Source organism: Phyllobates terribilis, unplaced genomic scaffold (genome assembly GCF_046119375.1).
Source record: "Phyllobates terribilis strain yellow unplaced genomic scaffold, ASM4611937v1 Scaffold_8__6_contigs__length_399053987, whole genome shotgun sequence".
NCBI lineage: Eukaryota > Metazoa > Chordata > Amphibia > Anura > Dendrobatidae > Phyllobates > Phyllobates terribilis.
In genome coordinates this window covers 31,052,604-31,074,586 of record NW_027362768.1, presented here as the reverse complement: position 1 = coordinate 31,074,586, position 21,983 = coordinate 31,052,604, and the positions used below count along the sequence as shown (strand labels likewise).

The following is a 21,983-nucleotide window of genomic DNA, read 5'->3' as shown; positions in this document are numbered from 1 at the left end:
CATATCTTTATCTTTAAGAAATTGATTGGTAATTGCAATTTTCCTTTTTTTTTTACTCTTTACTTTTTTTTAAGTCCACTTAGGGGATTTTAATATCTGTTCTTCTGATCCCTTGTCTTATATACCACAATACAAAAATATAAAGCCAGTGATTGTGATTAAGGCTGTGGTCACCAAAGCCATGATTCTCTCGTGCCAGAAAATCAGACCGATTATGCTAATGCCACTCGGATCAAACTCTGTCAGGGCTTTTTCACAGGTCCTGATATTTCCAGTACCAGAAAAAACAGTACCGGACATATCCATGTCCGTGTACACCCGTGTGTCACACGTGTGCCGCCCATCTGACGAATCAGGAGAGCACATATCGGCGCCTGGGAATCAGCGGTACAGTTAGCGCTGTTCCCAAGTGCCGGGTGCTGATTACTGCCATCATCATTGTCCCCTGCGGGTGCTGCGATCGGCACCAGTTCACCCAAGGCTCGCGTGATGTTGTTATATATCGTGAGCCCTGCAGCCAATGAGCACCTTCACTCTCACTTCCTTTAGACGAAACTGGCATCCAAAGAAATAGGATTATTTCCTCTGGATGTCAGTAAGAGCGAAGCAGCCGATGATTGGCTGCAGGGCTCACATGACATAACAGCATCACGTGAGCCCCGATGCTGACATTGCTGAAATGGTGTCGGCACCCGGATGTGAGTACTGCCTGCTTTATTTTACATGGGGTAATATAGTATTTGAGAAGATAACACGGTATTGAGACTCGCACACCACAAAAAAATGTAATTTGACACATAACTTGACTTTGGTCAATGGTTTGTGCAATATTAGGCTATCTTAATCCTATTGAGAAAACCTACTGTAACAAGTTGTCCTTATTAATACGGTGCCTTATTTGTCATGGTAAACTTTACTTCATCTCATGATTAGTGTTGAGCAAGCATGCTTGACACTACTCGTTACTCGCCCGAGCATCACGCTGCTCGGGATGTTCGGCGAGCACCGAGCATTTCCGGGTTACTCGGGCCGGAGCTCGGGTCTCCGCCCTGCACGTTTGGCGCTCTTTACAGAGCCAATGAACATGCAGGGATTGTCAGCCAGTCACTATAATGCTGCAGCCATGTTGTTTGTGGGCATTACAGTGATTGGCTGGCCGCACAGCGGCACCTCGAGTATTTAGAACCAGGCGCCGCCATCTTGGACACAGTCACTCCGGATCAGACAGTGTAGGGAGAGTGCTGCTGAGTTAGGGAGAGATATATAGTGTGAAATAGGTAGTGTAGGGTCTCTAAAGCCTGCCAAATCAAACAAACAGTCCTTCTCAGGACTAATATCCATCCCAGATATCAGGCAGGCAGGCAGGCTGTATAGCAGATGCAGTGGTTATACCAGCAAATGCTGCATTATAGTCCTGTGTGCTCCTGTTGATCAAATTGCTAGACTGATCACCCCGGTCTCAGGGGCCAGGAAAAACTTCTTTTTTTTTCATCTAAATCCTGTATTTTTTTTTTCCTCAGTCAGACTGTTCAAATACGCGTCTTATTAACCTATTGGTATTCCCTCCCCCACAAAAAAAAATTGAGTGTGTCTGTGACTGTTCAGACACCAATATATCTGCTTAAAAGAGTCTGGTGTAGGCCAGAAAAATAGAACTGTGGTTTTCCTCTTCCACAGTTCTAATCTCCTTTTTATTACCCTTTTTCCATTGATAGTGCGAGTGTAAGTTATTTTACTTAATATACAATGGGCAAGGCGCGTGGCAAGGGATGTGGAACTGGACGTTCTGGTGATGGTGCGTGTAGAGGACGGGGCCATGGCCAAGGTGAAAATGTGCCACAACCAACAGCCACATCCTCTCGCTCCCACTTCTTGACTGAATTACTAGGGAAGCACACTACAACACCAGTATTGCGAAATGATCAGTGTGAACAGGTTATTAATTGGATAGCAGATACTTTCAGTTACCTGGGCACCACCACCTCCGGTCTGTCTTCCACATGGTCAAATTTTAGTAGCCGTGAGTCTCGACCACATACTCCTCCTCACCCTGATGCTCCTTCCTCCCACCATGCTGAGTGTCGTCAGACAGCAACTGATCCCACACTTGGACACTCTGAAGAGCTGTTCACTGGTCCATTTCCATATTTGTGCCCCTCGCCTGATTCGCTTGAAGTTGTGGAAGAGGAGATCCCATGTAGCGATGCCCAAATATTTGAACAGCCACGGCCACAGGAAGTCGACGATGGCAATTTGTCACAAGAGGTGGACGATGACGAGACACAATTGCCACGAAGTGAGGAGGAGGATCGTGGTGCGCAAGTGGAAGAGGAGGAGGTGGTGGATGATCTAGTAACCGACCCAACGTGGCAGGAGGACACGCAGAGCGAGGCCAGCAGCACACAGGGGGAGGGAGGCAGAGTACCCCAACAGGCAGGAAGAAGCAGTGTGGTGGCCGCACACAGAAGGCGGGCAACAGTTCCCCGTAACACCAACACGAGGTACGTTGCCAGTACAATCGGTAGGTCTTCCAGAGACTGGAATTTTTTTAAAGACTCTGCTGATAACCCCAAAAAGGCCATTTGTACCACCTGCCATGCCAGCATCAGCAGGGGTGACAAAACTACCAGCCTGACCACCACCAGCATGATCAGGTACATGGCAGCAAACCACCTGACTTTGTGGGGCGAACCCCAGGGTCCACAACCAGTGTCAGCGGGTGTCACCACTGCTTCTTCCGCTGTTGTGCGTGTAATAGAACCTCCTGTTGTGCGTACAAGGCAATCCCCTGTCCACACTGCATGCAAAGATGCCCCCTCCTCTCAGTCTTCACTTGTTATGGCAGATTCTCAAGAAACAGCATCAACGTCCACGTCCCACCGCAGCGTTCAATTGTCCATATCCCAGAGCTTTGAACGAAAGCGCAAATTCACAGCCAACGCCCCACAGGCCACATTCCTAAATTCGCACATTTCACGACTGCTTGCGTTGGAAATGCTGCCTTTTAGGCTGGTGGAGACGGAATCCTTCCGCAACCTTATGGCGGTGGCCGTCCCTCGGTACTCGGTCCCCAGCCGACACTATTTTGCCCGGTGTGCCATCCCAGCACTACACAAGCAAGTGTCCCAAAACATCTGCCGTGCCCTCAAAAACACAGTTACTGGGAGAGTCCACCTGACAACAGACACGTGGACAAGTGCTTGTGGCCAGGGACGGTACATCTCCCTGACGGCACACTGGGTAAACCTAGTGGAAGCCGGGACCCAGTCGGACCTTGGGACGGAACACATCCTCCCCACACCGAGGATTGCGGGCCCTATGTCAGCCAGAGTTGCCCCCACAGTGTTCAGCTCCTGCGCATCATCCTCCTCCTCCTCCTCATGTTCAGCCTCCATCTCAGATATCACCACTAGAGATGAGCGTTGTTCTACTCGAACTGTTCGCCAATCTCAAATTCGAGCTGTTTTGGGCGGTGTTCGAGCCGGTCGGCGAACACGAACAATTTGAGAAAAATTCGGCTGTTCGAGGTTATGTTCGATAACTGTTCGTGCACCAAAATCATAACTGGATTTTTTCTCAGTAATGATGAAAATTAATGTTAATACGCAGTTTGAGTGTACAGCGGGGCGGGGGGAGGGGCAGGGGATGGATCTCTGCAGGAACAATGAAGATCTCCATTTTTTTTTCTCTTTCCCGCATTTGCAGTGGGGAGGTGCAATCTGTCAGCCTATCAGCAGCGCACACACGGAGCGAAGTGCTTTTTTTCACACAAGCAAGGGCATGTGTGATTGGCAGTGTATGTCACATGTCCTTGCCCTATAAGACCAAGCCATTTTCCCCGTCGCCACCATTTTCTCACTGCTGCAGCTGCGTGTTAGACGGCACCGCTGTTGCTGTGTGCGCTATACCTTGTTAATTTCAAGCCAATTTTCGCACAAATATACAGATAGCTTGGGAGTAGGGAATAGTTGTGATTGCAGTCCTTTTAAGGACTAGGTTACAGCATTTCCTACGACTTTAATCAAGCAGGTCTGTGCTCTTAAATAGATAGATTGTGGGAGTAAAGACTAATTGTAATTGGAGTCCTTTTCAGGACTAGGTTACATCAGTTCCTATCAGTTTTTGCCAGGCAGGTCTGTGAGAGTGCTGTGCAAGTTTTTTTCACAGCATTTGGCTGAATCTAGCAAAGCTAATCCTTTTTGGCCTATTGCAGAGTGTGTTAGTCAGTGGAGTAGCCTATCTGTGTTGCAAGATATACCACCTGTGTATAGAATACCAATTTTTTTACTGCACCTAGTGAAGTAAAATCTTTTGGGCATAGCATCATTCTATTAGTCCATCTATACTGACCTCCATCAGGTTGCAAATTAAAAATAATTTTTTTCTGCATCTAGCTCTGAAAAAATATTTGGGCTTCTAGCATTGTGTGGGACTTGGTCTATTAGTCCATCTATACTGACCTCCATCAGGTTGCAAATTAAAAATATTTTTTTTCTTCATTTATCTCTGAAAAAATATTTGGGCTTCTAGCAGCGTGTGGGACTTGTTCTATTAGTCCATCTATACTGACCTCCATCAGGTTGCAAATTAAAAATAATTTTTTTCTGCATCTAGCTCTGAAAAAATATTTGGGCTTCTAGCAGTGTGTGGGACTTGGTCTATTAGTCCATCTATACTGACCTCCATCAGGTTGCAAATTAAAAATAATTTTTTTCTGCATCTAGCTCTGAAAAAATATTTGGGCTTCTAGCAGTGTGTGGTACTTGGTCCATTTGTCCATCTATACTGACCTCCATCAGGTTGCAAATTGAATAAAAAAAATTTCTGCATCTAGCTCTGAAAAAATATTTGGGCTTCTAGCGGTGTGTGGGACTTGGTCTATTAGTCCATCTATACTGACCTCCATCAGGTTGCAAATTAAAAATAATTTTTTTCTGCATCTAGCTCTGAAAAAATATTTGGGCTTCTAGCAGTGTGTGGGACTTGGTCTATTAGTCCATCTATACTGACCTCCATCAGGTTGCAAATTAAAAATAATTTTTTTCTTCATTTAGCTCTGAAAAAATATTTGGGCTTCTAGCAGTGTGTGGGACTTGTTCTATTAGTCCTTCTATACTGACCTCCAGCAGGTTGCAAATTGAATATAATTTTTTTCTGCATCTAGCTCTGAAAAAATATTTGGGCTTCTAGCGGTGTGTGGGACTTGGTCTATTAGTCCATCTATACTGACCTCCATCAGGTTGCAAATTAAAAATAATTTTTTTCTGCATCTAGCTCTGAAAAAATATTTGGGCTTCTAGCAGTGTGTGGGACTTGGTCTATTAGTCCATCTATACTGACCTCCATCAGGTTGCAAATTAAAAATAATTTTTTTCTTCATTTATCTCTGAAAAAATATTTGGGCTTCTAGCAGCGTGTGGGACTTGTTCTATTAGTCCATCTATACTGACCTCCATCAGGTTGCAAATTAAAAATAATTTTTTTCTGCATCTAGCTCTGAAAAAATATTTGGGCTTCTAGCAGTGTGTGGGACTTGGTCTATTAGTCCATCTATACTGACCTCCATCAGGTTGCAAATTAAAAATAATTTTTTTCTTCATTTATCTCTGAAAAAATATTTGGGCTTCTAGCAGCGTGTGGGACTTGTTCTATTAGTCCATCTATACTGACCTCCATCAGGTTGCAAATTAAAAATAATTTTTTTCTGCATCTAGCTCTGAAAAAATATTTGGGCTTCTAGCAGTGTGTGGGACTTGGTCTATTAGTCCATCTATACTGACCTCCATCAGGTTGCAAATTAAAAATAATTTTTTTCTTCATTTAGCTCTGAAAAAATATTTGGGCTTCTAGCAGTGTGTGGGACTTGTTCTATTAGTCCTTCTATACTGACCTCCAGCAGGTTGCAAATTGAATATAATTTTTTTCTGCATCTAGCTCTGAAAAAATATTTGGGCTTCTAGCGGTGTGTGGGACTTGGTCTATTAGTCCATCTATACTGACCTCCATCAGGTTGCAAATTAAAAATAATTTTTTTCTGCATCTAGCTCTGAAAAAATATTTGGGCTTCTAGCAGTGTGTGGGACTTGGTCCATTAGTCCATCTATACTGACCTCCATCAGGTTGCAAATTGAATAAAAAAAATTTCTGCATCTAGCTCTGAAAAAATATTTGGGCTTCTAGCGGTGTGTGGGACTTGGTCTATTAGTCCATCTATACTGACCTCCATCAGGTTGCAAATTAAAAATAATTTTTTTCTGCATCTAACCCAGCCAATAGTTTTGGCCTAATACCACAGTTTGGCCACTCAGCTCTGCTCGGTTACCATCCATTGTTTTTTTGTGCAAACAACTCCAGAGTTGTGAATTAGTTAACCACCAAAATGAGTGGAAAAAGGCCTGCTGCTGGTGGAAAGGGGAATAGGCGTGTTGGGAAGGGGAAAAAAGGTTGTGTCCGTGGGGTAGGTGCAGAAGAAAGACCATCTTCCAGCCAAACTAAAATGTCTACTTCTTTTAGCGGACAATGTGATAAGATCCCTTTCTTACGGCCACGCCAATCGCTACAAATTCCAGATGAGGCACAAAAACAGCAGGTGCTTCAACGGATATCAAGTGCTCCTTTAAGTGGGCTCTCCTCCACATCAACTTCAACATCACAAATACTCCAGTCCTCAAAGGTGTCACCCAAATCGCACTTGCTTCCTCACAGCTCCCAAATCTCCAGCTGCCCGTCTGAGTATGAGGTAGAACAGATGGTTGAGTCTGCAGAGCTGTTTACTCATACTATAGCCTGGGAATCAGGGGTCGACTCCAGCGCTTCTGTGAATCCAGACGAGGAAATGATCTGCACTGATGCCCAGAATCTTTATGAGTCGGATCCAGGACCAGACGCAGAAGGTTCTGACCATAATGTAGACCCTCATTCCCAAACTGTAACTCCTGTTGGTGGAGACAATGAGGAAGACGATGATAAGACTCAAATACCTGATTGGAGCGACAACTTTAGTTTTTTGTCAGGGCAGTAACAGGTTGGCTCTGAGGACGACGGGTGTGATAACGCACAGGGTGATGATGATGAGGTCGGAGATCCCACTTACTGTCAACCCACAGTCAGCCAAGAGATGAGGTCAGCAGAGGAGGTGGAGGAAGATGCTAGTGACGACGAGGTCAGGTTGCGCCTTCCTGGACAGAGACGTAGTACTGGAAGCACGTCAACAACTGCATCCTCAAACACAACTCTGCCTCTCACCACAAGTCGTGGTGGCTCTTCAGGTCGCATGGGTGCTAAGCCTTGCATAGCCTGGGCATTTTTTCAGATCGATAAAGATGACCCAACTCGTGTTATCTGTAACATTTGTCAGCAAAAGCTAAGTAGAGGCCAAAAAATACATAGTTTGAGTACTTCATGCATGAACCGGCACATGGACATGAAGCATAAGTTGCAGTGGGAAGCTCAGTGTGCTACAATGCGGCCTAGCCGGCCGGGCCAACCACCGTCTGCCATATCTTGTGCATCCGCGGCCTCTTCATCCTCTGTGACTGGGGGGACAGCAGTCACACCTGTTTTGGGGCGCAGACCTGCCACCTCTTTACCCGCAACAGCCAGCGTGATTGGCAGGTCATCATTTTCTTTGGAGGTGGTAACACCAGCTGGTCTTGAGCGCTGTCCGACATCGATAGCACCACCTTTGGATCAAGGCAACCTAACATGTCCGCCTGCATCTTCCTCACAGACCGGCAGTTTGCCGGGGACACCCTTATCAACCCCGTCTAAGCACAATAGCCAGCCCTCGGTCCCTCAGATGTGGACAAGTAAAAGACCATTTCCTCCTAGCCATGAGAAAGCTAAGAGGTTGAATTTCACCATCTGCAAGCTCTTGGCTACAGAAATGCTGCCTTTCCGCCTGGTGGACACAGAGGATTTTCGAGACCTTATGTCCGTCGCAGTGCCCCAGTACCAGATGCCCAGTCGGCACTACTTCTCAAAGAAAGGTGTGCCTGCACTCCACCAGCATGTCGCACACAACATCACCGCTTCTTTGAGAAACTCTGTGTGTGACAGGGTGCATTTCACCACAGACACTTGGACGAGTAGGCATGGACAGGGGCGTTACATGTCGCTGACTGGGCACTGGGTAACTATGGTGACAGCAGGACAAGGGGCTGCTGTCCAAGTCTTGCCGTCCCCACGAGTTGTGCGTCAATCCTCTTTATGTCATTTTTCCTCCACTGCTTCTGCCTCCTCAACCTCCTCTCGGTCTTCCACCTGCACCCAAAGCCTGTCTGGTCATGCCACAAGCTTTCTAACTGCGCAGAAGGGATCCTGCACACCTCCTTACTATGCTGGCAGTAGGGCTCAACGTCATCAGGCGGTTTTTACATTGAAATGTCTGGGAAATGTGAGTCACACAGCTGAGGAGTTGTGGTCAGCTCTGGAGAACCAATTTCATGAATGGTTGTCTCCACTGGACCTGAAACCAGGGAAGGCCGTGTGCGACAATGCTGCAAACCTGGGTGCGGCCCTTCGCCGGGGCAATGTCACACACGTGCCTTGTATGGCTCACGTGTTGAACCTGGTTGTCCAGCAATTTTTAGCCCACTATCCCAGACTAGATGGCCTTCTGCAGAGGGCACGGTCGCTGTGTGCTCACTTCCGCCGTTCGCATCCCGCAGCTCAGCGACTTACATCTCTACAGAAGTCGTTGGGCCTGCCACTTCACCGGCTAAAATGCGATGTGCCTACCCGGTGGAATTCAACTCTGCACATGTTGCAGCGACTGTGGCAGCACCGACAAGCCCTGGTGCAATACGTTCTGACGTATAGCCTGGGCCAACGAGATTCAGAGGTGGGGAAAATCACGCTGGAGGAGTGGTCTCAGATCAGGGACCTATGCACCCTTCTGCACAGTTTTGAAATGGCGACGAAGATGTTTAGTGCTGACGATGCCATTATCAGCATGACTATTCCGGTGATTTACATGCTGGAGCACATGTTAAACAGAATTCGGAGTCAGGTGGTGGCACAAGAGGAGGTGGAGGAAGTAGAGGAGGAGGAGTTGTATGCGGAAGGGCTAACATCTGCAAGGTCCAGACGGTCGGCAGCACCAAGGCGGCAGGCATGTGAGGGTGGGGGAGATGATTTTACCAGGGCGCATGGTAGCAGCCAAACTAGTGAGGAAGGTGCAGGAGCCCAGGAAGAAGTGGAGGACGAACTGATGGAAGACTCATCAGATGAGGGAGACCTTGATCACATTTCTGTTGTGCGAGGTTGGGGGGAGAGGACAGAGGAAGGAAGCATGATTGTTACCTCGCCACCAACACAACAGGGACTTGGTGCTCCTGGATGCGCAACACACATGAGTGCCTTCTTGCTGCACTACCTGCAACATGACCCTCGAATTGTGAGAATTAGAAATAATCCTGACTACTGGGTTGCCACACTGTTAGATCCCCGGTACAAAAGTAAATTTGCAGAAATTATTCCTGCCATAGAAAGGGATGCACACATGCAGGAGTATCAGCAGAGACTGTTGCAGAATCTTACATGTGCTTTTCCACAAAATACCAGTGGTGCACGTAGTGAATCTCACAGTTCCAACTTGCCAACCGTGGGACCGTCAAGTGTTCAGCACTCAAACCGTAACAGAACCACAGTATCTGCTGGTAACATCAATTTTGCGGAATCATTTCACCACTTTTTTAGCCCATCCTTTGCAAGGCCACAGGAGACAAGAAGTCTGACACATAGTCAACGCCTAGAGACGATGGTACAGGAGTATCTCCAAGTAAACATTGAAGCCACGACTGTGTCACTGGACCCTTGCTCTTTTTGGGCTTCCAATCTGGATAAATGGCCGGAGCTAGCCACTTACGCCTTGGAGATCTTGTCATGCCCCGCAGCCAGCGTTCTGTCTGAACGTGTGTTCAGCGCTGCTGGTGGTGTGCTGACAGATAAGCGCACGCGGCTCTCCACTGATAATGTAGACAGATTCACGTTCATAAAGATGAACAAATCATGGATCCGAAACGACTTTTCTACCCCTGTGTCATCCTGGGGAGAGTAAAAGCTTGATGATTGGTTAAAATCACCCTACCAACCGTTTTAAGCTTTCAAATTACTAATCATGTTTATCTGTATCTTGACTGGAAAATAATTTGGGCTTTGTAGCAGTGTGCAGCACTGATCCTATTAGGCCATCTATAATAAGCTTCACCAGATTTAAAATTAAAAATAATTTTTAGCTGCATCTAGCCCGGAAAATAATTTTGGGGCTCCGAGATGCGCAAGACACATAAGTGCCTTCTTGCTGCACTACCTGCAGCATGACCCTCATATTGTCAGAATTCGAAGTAATCATGACTACTGGGTTGCCACACTCTTAGATCCCCCAAACTTTTCGATCAACCTTTTCATTTTAATAAAGACCAAAAAAATGGTCATTTTTGAAATTATAAGCATTAGCAGGTTGTTAGAAACTGAAATCAAACAATTTTCAACTCAAAACTTTATTCTAGGTGATGTTACATTTTCACATAGGACCCCTTGTTCGAAAGGAGCTTCTGAACTCTCTCGTCCATTGAATTTGTCAGGTTTTGGATGGTTTCTGCTTCAATTGTTTTGCATGAGGACAGAATACCCTCCCAGAGCTGTTGCTTAGATGTGAACTGCCTCCCGCCATCATAGACACTCCTTTTAATGATGCTCCAAAGGTTCTGAATGGGGTAGAGGTCAGGGGAGCATGGGGGTCACACCATAAGTTTGTCCCCTTTTATGCCCATATCAGCCAGAGATGCAGATGTTTTATGTGCAGCATGAGATGGTGCATTATCATGCAGAAAAATGATCTTGCTGTGAAATACACGGTTCTTCTTCTTGAACCATGGCAGGAAGTGCTGTTTGAGAAAATCCACATACATTATGGAGTTCATCTTTAGCGCCTTCAGGGATCCTAAAGGGGCCGACAATCTCTCTCCCCATGATTCCAGCCCAAAACATTACTCCACCTCCTCCTTGTTGGCGCTGTAGCCGTGTTTGCGTGGGGTGTCCATCAACCAGCCATCCTCCACTCCATTCATCTGGACCATCGAGCGCTGCACGGCACTCATCCGTGAACAAAACAGTTTTGAAATCAGTCTTCATGTAATGTTTGGCCCACTGGAGCCGTTTCTGCTTGTGTGAAGTGGATAGAGGAGGTCGACAGGATGGCGTATGCACAGCTGCAAACCTCTGAAGGACCCTGCATCTTGTTGTTCGGGGGACGTTGGAGGCACAAGCAGCTTCAAAAACTTGTCTGCTGCTATGACAAGGCTTTTTTGCCGCTGCTCTTTCAACCTGACGTAATTGCCTGTAGGAAAGAGTCCTCAATTTGCCCTTATCAGCACGCACACGTGTGTACTGTGAATCAGCTACATACTTCTTGATTGCCAAGACACTTCATCCTGATCATCGCACAATGTTGATTGTAGTCATGCCTTGACCTAAACACTCCACAATTTGTTGCTTCTCAGCAGCCGACACATCCTTTTTCTTTCCCATTTTGGCAGAAAATGTAGGCTGCTCAATAATGTGAGAGAGCCTTCTTAAGTAGTCTTGCCTTTCATTGGACACACCTGCCAAACTAATTAGCACAGGTGTCTGCAATTGCTTACAGTGATATAAAGAGCCCTGACACACATCACCATCAATGAGTTTAACTGACAAACAAACAAATTCTTCCCTTATCACTCCTAAACACTTTTTGCATAATAATTTGGAACGCGGTGTACATGTGCTTTTCCACAAAACACCAGTGGTTCACGTAGTGAATCTTACAGTTCTAACTTGCCAACCGTGGTCTGTATGGAATTGTTCAATAAAGGGCCCAAAATTAAGATAACATAGATGGGAGAGGTCTCTATGAATAGGAATTCCTAAGTATTTGATACCCTGTGAGGGCCAGGCAAAGGGAAAGTTGGACTGGATGGAATCCTATATGGATTTAGGGAGGGAGACATCGAGGGCCTCAGACTTCGCTGCATTGATTTTAAAATTTTACCATGTAACAAAGTGATCTATTTCAGCCATAACAGCAGGGATGGATATATGTGATTGAGTGATATATACTAGGACATCATCAGCAAATAGAGAGCACTTGTACTCGGTGCCTCCCACCTCAATCCACCTAATATTGGGGTTATGGCGAATTGATGAGAGCAGGTGCTCCGTCACTAGGATGTATAAGAGAGGGGACAGAGGACATCCCTGCCTTGTCCCATTGGTGATTGTGAAAGGTGATGAAAATGTTCTGACGCACCCCCTGGGCCTTGGGACACCCGGAGCCGGACCCTTTTTGGTGGATGCTGGTGGTTGTAGTCTTCGTGGCGGCGATCCGGTTCCGTGGCTCAGGGCGGTCAAACCAGTGGCGGAACTATTTATGTGGTTTTGATGTTTAAATGTCCGACTACGCCACCCGTGGATTGCGGTCAGAGTGAACCGCCGCTACAGGGCAGACCGCTAAGGCTGGTGTTGTGGGTGCAGCAGAGCGTAGCATAACTCCCCACGGGAGGAGTATAGCCTCAGGGCAGTGTATGCGGAGGATGGGGGTGATGGTGCAGGGCAGCAGCAGTAACGACACGGAGTCAGTGATGCAGTTCAGGGCCTTTACTCACAGTTCTTATTATCCAGACCACGTCTGCAGGTAACGGCTGCCCACGTCGTACTGTGCTCACCAGGTGAGGGGCTCAGACAACTCCCAGATAACTTTGGAGCGCTTCACAGGACCCCCTTTGTGTGTCCTTTGTCTGGCCTTTCTTACCAACACTTCTGTCCGGCTGCCTCGGGCCTCCTCTTGGTAAACTTGGCGCCAGTTTCCCTGACCCTATGTGGTGCCTTCCTAGCGGGTGGAGTAAGGGGCTGCGCCACATAAAATGTCAGAGCCTCCGGTTTCTAGCTGAGGGTCGTTTCCTGCCTCCACTAGTTCGGGGACCGGTCTCCCCCTTTGGCCTGACCCCTCCACGCAGGTGGATTCGGGCGTGCGGTGGCGACTCGCCCGTCCGCACCCCTGGGATCCCTTCATTCCTCGTTCCTGGAGCCTTCTCCGCTCCTCTTCCTTCCTTCTCCCTCTTGCAGGCCTGGGCCTCTGTTACTAGGCCCGCCTCCGGAGCAGAGCTCATGCAGAGCCCCTGCTCCCTGTCACTTCTGCTCAGACTTCTCTGCACTGAACTAAGATGGTGCCCACCTTTTATACTCCCTTCTCAATGCACCCAGGAACTGCTTCCTCCCTGCTCCTGCACTGCAGGGTTCCCCTTCCTCAGTGTTCCCTCCCCCCACTCCAGCCAGGGAGAGGGACTGTCGTGCCCATCTCAGGGGCATATTGGTCGCCCTGCCCCACGGCAATGTGGTGTAATGCATGCAGGTGTCGGGTCCTGATCCACACTCCATCCTTATCTGAGAGTGAGATATCACACCTCTGGGTGAGGTGCAATACGTCTGTAGCAACCGAGCCCTCGGTGCTACAGTTCCATTTATCTTCAGCCTAGGTGACGTATTGTAATACAGGGCCGTGATTTTGGCTATAAAAGGGTCCCCTAGACCCCTACCCCAAGCTTTTTAAGAGAATCATATATGGCGTGCCAGGAGACTCTATGGAATGCTTTCTCAGCATCCAACGAGAGTATCTACTTACAAATTTTTAACTGCATCTAGCCCAGGAAATACTTTGTGCCTAGTAGCAGTGTCTGCTAGTCAGCGGATTATCCCTGCTGTTAAGCAAGCTACACCACCTGTAGTTTGGACACTTAATTTTTTCAAAGGAAATGCTTCGGGACCACGGGATACTCAGTGAAGAGCATCAGGAGGCACCCCAAGGCATAGGGGCTGGGACTGGCACTAGGATGCCTTGCGGTGGACAGCCGAGCTCGATCCTTATAAAAGCTTTTTAACTGCAGCAGCTTTACTGGATGCTACTGGAGCTGGAATTACGCGGCTGCTGGCATGAGACTTGCCCTCCAATAGATCCTTGTAAATGGATTTAAAGTGTATTCATTCAAATTAGAGGGACAATTTAAATTAAAAAGCTTAGAGCTGCCTCCACCACAGGGGGGCTCTCTCGACCCACCAGCGGACAGGCACCAGTATTGGGAGAGGGGGGCTGGCCGTCAGGGTTCACCGCGGCTCTGGCACAAACCCGGCGACATGGAGGTGGCACGGGCAGGAGCGGACTGGCCGTCTCGGCTTCTCACTTTTTGGATTTTAGAAGGGCATGACATGCCTATATCTGTGTCTCCCCCTCCTTTTACTCCTCCACCTCTTTTCTTTTCGCATGACTATATGTACTTGTCACTTTTCCATGTGTTAGTTGTGTCTTCTGAGCAGTTTGTCAGCTTTTGGACAACTTTGAAGGTGTTTTCTATGTGTTTCTATGTGTTTTTGTTTGCCTGCCATTGGTTTTAACGGTGTTCGAAGGTGTTCGACGAACAGTTCGACGAACAGTTCGGCGAACACACGGGTGTTCGACGAACCGAACCGAACTCGAACACTACGGGGGTGGCTCAACACTAATCACCACATCAGTTACAAGCTGGAAGCACTGCAGTACTGCCTCAGCCAAGCGGCAGCAGGCTGTGCTGAAACTCATAAGCTTAGGTGATAAACCTCACACTGCTTGTGAGTTGTGGAGAGCTGTGAAAGAGCAGGCAGATCTGTGGCTGAGACCGCTGAACCTACATCCAGGCATGGTCGTGTGTGACAATGGCCGTAACCTGGTGGCGGCTCTGAGGCGAGGCAAGATCACACACGTACCATGCCTGGCTCATGTGCTTAACCTCGTGGTTCAGCTGTTTCTTAAATCGTACCCCGAGTTGCCAGATCTGCTCGTCAAAGTACGCCGCCTGTCAGCTCATTTTCGCAAGTCGGCTACAGCTTCCGCCGCCCTTGCTGTGTTGCAGCAGCGTTTGCAGCAACTCTACCTTCCACATGTTGCAAAGGATTTGTGAGCAGAAGAGAGCAGTTGTGGAGTACCAGCTGCAACAAGGCCGTCGATATTCAGGTCAGACTCCACACATAAGACCTCAGGAGTGGACATGGATGTCTGACATATGTACCATCCTGACAAACTTTGAGGAGTCCACCAAGATGGTGAGTGGCGATGACGCCATCATTAGCGTCAGCATCCCACTTGTCTGTCTTTTGCAACGCTCTCTGCAGAGAATTAAAGAGGAGGCATTGCAGCCAGAGTATGATGAGATGGATCAACAAGCCAGAGCGGGCGATTACACACAGCCCAGCCTCATCTCATCCCAACGTGCATTGGGGGGACAATGAGGGAGAGGAGGAGGAGGAAGAGGAAGAATAGGAGCTTGTATCATGCGCTGTAGACGGTAGTACCTGTACAACTGTCATACCGTCGGCTCAGCGTGGGTGGCCTGAGGACAGGGGGAGGAGGAGGAGGAGGAGGAGAGCATGGTCAGTCGTCATCTTGGTGAGGACACGGAAGTCTTGCCCGTTACCAGTCTGGCACGCATGGCTGGCTTTATGTTACGATGCCTTAACCGTGGCCCTCGCGTTGTCAAAATGTTGGGTGACTGTCATTACTAGTGTTGAGCCACCCCCGTAGTGTTCGAGTTCGGTTCGGTTCGTCGAACACCCGTGTGTTCGCCGAACTGTTCGTCGAACTGTACGTGGAACACCTTCGAACACCGTTAAAACCAATGGCAGGCAAACACATAGAAACACATAGAAAACACCTTCAAAGGTGTCCAAAAGCTGACAAACTGCTCAGAAGACATAACTAACACATGGAAAAGTGACAAGTACATATAGTCATGCGAAAATAAAAGAGGTGGAGGAGTAAAAGGAGGGGGAGACACAGATATAGGCATGTCATGCCCTTCTAAAATCCAAAAAGTGAGAAGCCGACACGGCCAGTCCGCTCCTGCCCGTGCCACCTCCGTGTCGCCGGGTTTGTGCCAGAGCCGCGGTGAACCCTGATGGCCAGCCCCCCTCTCCCAATACTGGTGCCTGTCCGCTGGTGGGTCGAGCGAGCCCCCCTGTGGTGGAGGCAGCTCTAAGCTTTTTAATTTAAATTGTCTCTCTAATTTGAATGAATACACTTTAAATCCATTTACAAGGATCTATTGGAGGGCAAGTCTCATGCCAGCAGCCGCGTAATTCCAGCTCCAGTAGCGTCCACTAAAGCTGCTGCAGTTCAAAAGCTTTTATAAGGATCGAGCTCGGCTGTCCACCGCAAGGCATCCTACTGCCAGTCCCAGCCCCTATGCCTTGGGGTGCCTCCTGATGCTCTTCACTGAGTATCCCATGGTCCCGAAGCATTTCCTTTGAAAAAATTAAGTGTCTAAACTACAGGTGGTGTAGCTTGCTTAACAGCCGGAATAATCCGCTGACTAGCAGACACTGCTACTAGGCACAAAGTATTTCCTGGGCTAGATGCAGTTAAAAATTTGTAATTAGATACTCTCGTTGGATGCTGAGAAAGCATTCCATAGAGTCTCCTGGCACGCCATATATGATTCTCTTAAAAAGCTTGGGGTAGGGGTCTAGGGGACCCTTTTATAGCCAAAATCACGGCCCTGTATCACAATACGTCACCTAGGCTGAAGATAAATGGAACTGTAGCACCCTGAGGGCTCGGTTGCTACAGAGGTATTGCACCTCACCCAGAGGTGTGATATCTCACTCTCAGGTAAGGATGGAGTGTGGATCAGGACCCGACACCTGCATGCATTACACCACATTGCCGTGGGGCAGGGCGACCAATATGCCTCTGAGATGGGCACGACAGTCCCTGTCCCTGGCTGGAGTGGGGGGAAGGAACACTGAGGAAGGGGAACCCTGTAGTGCAGGAGCAGGGAGGAAGCAGTTCCTGGGTGCATTGAGAAAGGAGTATAAAAGGTGGCACCATCTTAGTTCAGTGCAGAGAAGTCTGAGCAGAAGTGGCAGGGAGCAGGGGCTCTGCATGAGCTCTGCTCCGGAGGCGGGCCTTGTAACAGAGGCCCAGGCCTGGAAGAGGGAGAAGGAAGGAAGAGGAGCGGAGAAGGCTCCAGGAACGAGGAATGAAGGGATCCCAGGGGTGCGGACGGGCGAGTCGCCACCGCACGCCCGAATCCACCTGCGTGGAGGGGTCAGGCCAAAGGGGGAGACCGGTCCCCGAAACTAGTGGAGGCAGGAAACGACCCTCAGCTAGAAACCGGAGGCAGTGACATTTTATGTGGCGCAGCCCCTCGCTACACCCGCTAGGAAGGCACCACATAGGGTCAGGGAAACTGGCGCCAAGTTTACCAAGAGGAGGCCCGAGGCAGCCGGACAGAAGGGTTGGTAAGAAAGGCCAGACAAAGGACACACAAAGGGGGTCCTGTGAAGCGCTCCAAAGTTATCTGGGAGTTGTCTGAGCCCCTCACCTGGTGAGCACAGTACGACGTGGGCAGCCGTTACCTGCAGACGTGGTCTGGATAATAAGAACTGTGAGTAAAGGCCCTGGACTGCATCACTGACTCCGTGTCGTTACTGCTGCTGCCCTGCACCATCACCCCCATCCTCCACATACACTGCCCTGAGGCTATACTCCTCCCGTGGGGAGTTATGCTACGCTCTGCTGCACCCACAACACCAGCCTCAGCGGTCTGCCCTGCAGTGGCGGTTCACTCTGACCGCAATCCACGGGTGGCGTAGTCGGACATTTAAACATCAAAACCACATAAATAGTTCCGCCACTGGTTTGACCACCCTGAGCCACGGAACCGGGTCGCCGCCACGAAGACTACAACCACCAGCATCCACCAAAAAGGGTCCGGCTCCGGGTGTCCCAAGGCCCAGGGGGTGCATCAGAACATTTTCATCACCTTTCACAATCACCAATGGGACAAGGCAGGGATGTCCTCTGTCCCCTCTCTTATACATCCTAGTGACGGAGCACCTGTTCTCATCAATTCGCCATAACCCCAATATTAGGTGGATTGAGGTGGGAGGCACCGAGTACAAGTGCTCTCTATTTGCTGATGATGTCCTACTATATATCACTCAATCACATATATCCATCCATGCTGTTATGGCTGAAATAGATCACTTTGTTACATGGTCAAATTTTAAAATCAATGCAGCGAAGTCTGAGGCCCTCGATGTCTCCCTCCCCAAATCCATATAGGATTCCATCCAGTCCAACTTTCCCTTTGCCTGGCCCTCACAGGGTATCAAATACTTAGGAATTCCTATTCATAGAGACCTCTCCCATCTATGTTATCTTAATTTTGGGCCCTTTATTGAACAACTCCATACAGACCACGGTTGGCAAGTTAGAACTGTAAGATTCACTACGTGAACCACTGGTGTTTTGTGGAAAAGCACATGTACACTGCGTTCCAAATTATTATGCAAAAAGTGTTTAGGAGTGATAAGGGAAGAATTTGTTTGTTTGTCAGTTAAACTCATTGATGGTGATGTGTGTCAGAGCTCTTTATATCACTGTAAGCAATTGCAGACACCTGTGCTAATTAGTTTGGCAGGTGTGTCCAATGAAAGGCAAGACTACTTAAGAAGGCTGTCTCACATTATTAAGCAGCCTACATTTTCTGCCAAAATGGGAAAGAAAAAGGATGTGTCGGCTGCTGAGAAGCAACAAATTGTGGAGTGTTTAGGTCAAGGCATGACTACAATCAACATTGTGCGATGATCAGGATGAAGTGTCTTGGCAATCAAGAAGTATGTAGCTGATTCACAGTACACACGTGTGCGTGCTGATAAGGGCAAATTGAGGACTCTTTCCTACAGGCAATTACGTCAGGTTGAAAGAGCAGCGGCAAAAAAGCCTTGTCATAGCAGCAGACAAGTTTTTGAAGCTGCTTGTGCCTCCAACGTCCCCCGAACAACAAGATGCAGGGTCCTTCAGAGGTTTGCAGCTGTGCATACGCCATCCTGTCGACCTCCTCTATCCACTTCACACAAGCAGAAACGGCTCCAGTGGGCCAAACATTACATGAAGACTGATTTCAAAACTGTTTTGTTCACGGATGAGTGCCGTGCAGCGCTCGATGGTCCAGATGGATGGAGTGGAGGATGGCTGGTTGATGGAAACCCCACGCAAACACGGCTACAGCGCCAACAAGGAGGAGGTGGAGTAATGTTTTGGGCTGGAATCATGGGGAGAGAGATTGTCGGCCCCTTTAGGATCCCTGAAGGCGCTAAAGATGAACTCCATAATGTATGTGGATTTTCTCAAACAGCACTTCCTGCCATGGTTCAAGAAGAAGAACCGTGTATTTCACAGCAAGATCATTTTTCTGCATGATAATGCACCATCTCATGCTGCACATAAAACATCTGCATCTCTGGCTGATATGGGCATAAAAGGGGACAAACTTATGGTGTGACCCCCATGCTCCCCTGACCTGTACCCCATTCAGAACCTTTGGAGCATCATTAAAAGGAGTGTCTATGATGGCGGGAGGCAGTTCACATCTAAGCAACAGCTCTGGGAGGGTATTCTGTCCTCATGCAAAACAATTGAAGCAGAAACCATCCAAAACCTGACAAATTCAATGGACGAGAGATTTCAGAAGCTCCTTTCGAACAAGGGGTCCTATGTGAAAATGTAACATCACCTAGAATAAAGTTTTGAGTTGAAAACTGTTTGATTTCAGTTTCTAACAACCTGCTAATGCTTATAATTTCAAAAATGACCATTTTTTTGGTCTTTATTAAAATGAAAAGGTTGATCGAAAAGTTTGGGGGATCTAAGAGTGTGGCAACCCAGTAGTCATGATTACTTCGAATTCTGACAATATGAGGGTCATGCTGCAGGTAGTGCAGCAAGAAGGCACTTATGTGTCTTGCGCATCTCGGAGCCCCAAAATTATTTTCCGGGCTAGATGCAGCTAAAAATTATTATTAATTTTAAATCTGGTGAAGCTTTAGTATAGATGGCCTAATAGGATCAGTGCTGCACACTGCTACAAAGCCCAAATTATTTTCCAGCCAAGATACAGATAAACATGATTAGTAATTTGAAAGCATAAAACAGTTGGTAGGGTGATTTTAACCAATCATCAAGCTTTTACTCTCCCCAGGATGACACAGGGGTAGAAAAGTCGTTTCGGATCCATGATTTGTTCATCTTTATGAACGTGAGTCTGTCTACATTATCAGTGGAGAGCCGCGTGCGCTTATCTGTCAGCACACCACCAGCAGCGCTGAACACACTTTCAGACAGAACGCTGGCTGCGGGGCATGACAAGATCTCCAAGGCGTAAGTGGCTAGCTCCGGCCATTTATCCAGATTGGAAGCCCAAAAAGAGCAAGGGTCCAGTGACACAGTCGTGGCTTCAATGTTTACTTGGAGATACTCCTGTACCATCGTCTCTAGGCGTTGACTATGTGTCAGACTTCTTGTCTCCTGTGGCCTTGCAAAGGATGGGCTAAAAAAGTGGTGAAATGATTCCGCAAAATTGATGTTACCAGCAGATACTGTGGTTCTGTTACGGTTTGAGTGCTGAACACTTGACGGTCCCACGGTTGGCAAGTTGGAACTGTGAGATTCACTACGTGCACCACTGGTATTTTGTGGAAAAGCACATGTAAGATTCTGCAACAGTCTCTGCTGATACTCCTGCATGTGTGCATCCCTTTCTATGGCAGGAATAATTTCTGCAAATTTACTTTTGTACCGGGGATCTAACAGTGTGGCAACCCAGTAGTCAGGATTATTTCTAATTCTCACAATTCGAGGGTCATGTTGCAGGTAGTGCAGCAAGAAGGCACTCATGTGTGTTGCGCATCCAGGAGCACCAAGTCCCTGTTGTGTTGGTGGCGAGGTAACAATCATGCTTCCTTCCTCTGTCCTCTCCCCCCAACCTCGCACAACAGAAATGTGATCAAGGTCTCCCTCATCTGATGAGTCTTCCATCAGTTCGTCCTCCACTTCTTCCTGGGCTCCTGCACCTTCCTCACTAGTTTGGCTGCTACCATGCGCCCTGGTAAAACCATCTCCCCCACCCTCACATGCCTGCCGCCTTGGTGCTGCCGACCGTCTGGACCTTGCAGATGTTAGCCCTTCCGCATACAACTCCTCCTCCTCTACTTCCTCCACCTCCTCTTGTGCCACCACCTGACTCCGAATTCTGTTTAACATGTGCTCCAGCATGTAAATCACCGGAATAGTCATGCTGATAATGGCATCGTCAGCACTAAACATCTTCGTCGCCATTTCAAAACTGTGCAGAAGGGTGCATAGGTCCCTGATCTGAGACCACTCCTCCAGCGTGATTTTCCCCACCTCTGAATCTCGTTGGCCCAGGCTATACGTCAGAACGTATTGCACCAGGGCTTGTCGGTGCTGCCACAGTCGCTGCAACATGTGCAGAGTTGAATTCCACCGGGTAGGCACATCGCATTTTAGCCGGTGAAGTGGCAGGCCCAACGACTTCTGTAGAGATGTAAGTCGCTGAGCTGCGGGATGCGAACGGCGGAAGTGAGCACACAGCGACCGTGCCCTCTGCAGAAGGCCATCTAGTCTGGGATAGTGGGCTAAAAATTGCTGGACAACCAGGATCAATACGTGAGCCATACAAGGCACGTGTGTGACATTGCCCCGGCGAAGGGCCGCACCCAGGTTTGCAGCATTGTCGCACACGGCCTTCCCTGGTTTCAGGTCCAGTGGAGACAACCATTCATGAAATTGGTTCTCCAGAGCTGACCACAACTCCTCAGCTGTGTGACTCACATTTCCCAGACATTTCAATGTAAAAACCGCCTGATGACGTTGAGCCCTACTGCCAGCATAGTAAGGAGGTGTGCAGGATCCCTTCTGCGCAGTTAGAAAGCTTGTGGCATGACCAGACAGGCTTTGGGTGCAGGTGGAAGACCGAGAGGAGGTTGAGGAGGCAGAAGCAGTGGAGGAACTTTGACATAAAGAGGATTGACGCACAACTCGTGGGGACGGCAAGACTTGGACAGCAGCCCCTTGTCCTGCTGTCACCATAGTTACCCAGTGCCCAGTCAGC

The 21,983-nt window shown here is 48.3% G+C and overlaps 1 protein-coding gene across 3 annotated transcripts in view; it reads left to right on the top strand.

Moving 5' to 3' along the window:
* The window catches only part of LOC141156680 (complement factor H-related protein 1-like), a 494,422-nt gene that overhangs the window by 152,729 nt on the left and 319,710 nt on the right, over positions 1-21,983 (top strand). The window lies entirely within an intron of this gene.